The sequence below is a fragment of the Merops nubicus genome, unplaced genomic scaffold, assembly GCF_000691845.1.
Source record: "Merops nubicus isolate BGI_N331 unplaced genomic scaffold, ASM69184v1 scaffold36492, whole genome shotgun sequence".
NCBI classification, from domain to species: Eukaryota; Metazoa; Chordata; class Aves; order Coraciiformes; family Meropidae; genus Merops; species Merops nubicus.
This window is the reverse complement of record NW_008594994.1, coordinates 1,268-2,417: the sequence shown is the minus strand read 5'-3', so window position 1 is coordinate 2,417 and position 1,150 is coordinate 1,268.

The following is a 1,150-nucleotide window of genomic DNA, read 5'->3' as shown; positions in this document are numbered from 1 at the left end:
CAGGAATGAACTGATATACCTAAGTGTTTTCCTTGAATGGGATGGAGCACAGGATTGGTAGAAATATGTGATAAGGAGCTCACTTTCTGAAATTCCATGGGAAAAATTAGAAATTTTATTAGAAATGTACACAGTGACTAAAAATGACAAAAAGATGTAAGCATTTCAGCCTAGACATTCTAGAATGTAATGAGAAGTATTATTATTTATCTTGGCAACCTGAAATACTCCTTCAGCCTTTCTAAGTCTTTAAGACAGCTGAGAAGGAGCGGGAATTTAAGGTCTCAAGCTGACTCCAGACAAAAGGACAAAGATGGGGGTAAAACAATACAAAACTCCAAGCTTTGCACTAAGGAAAAAGATAAAAACTAAAATTAACTAGACTTACTTATCTGGATGTAGGAGCAACAGAATAAAATTGCTTCTGAATAGCTTAAAATACAAGCAAAGGACTCCAGATGCCTTTGCTATTATTCTTGGTAGAATTTCCTTGTAAGCATTAACATCCTAATAGTCTTAAAGGGCCTTCAAGCCACAGCTGTTCCTTACGACCTCTCTGAAATAGTCTGTATTTTGTAGCTATCACTATCAGCTGGCTGCAGAGGAGAGACTGGAGAGTTCAACCCAGCTTCAGTCTGAACTGATGAAACTCAAAGGAAGAAGCAGCATTCAATCAGTTGCTCCTGTTAGAAACTATTTGTTTTGACAATCACATTTATTTTGAAGCACTGAAGGAGAGGCAAATTTTAAGCTCTGTTGTTCTCTCCAAACACTTATTTTTAAGGTTCTTCTCACTGTGTTACCTCAATTATGGAATTTTACAAATTCCATACGTGTATTCTATAAACACATATACACATCTGCAACCTTTTCTCACAGTGTCTTCAGAAGAAAGACAAGACAGAACTGGATGAAGACAAGTGCACAGAGATCATGAACCAGAGCAGAGAACGCCCCAAGGCAGGTTATTCTGCTACACATACAGTCACTGTAGGACAGAAGCAAATAATGTATGCAAGATTCATCATACGTAGGCAGTGGGAAGAATAATAAGATTCCTATATGTACCTTAGTTCCCTGGTTGTTCTGTATGCTTTGTAGTGATGGAAAGAGCAAATTAAAATTCCACTCTGAGCTAGAAATATTGGCA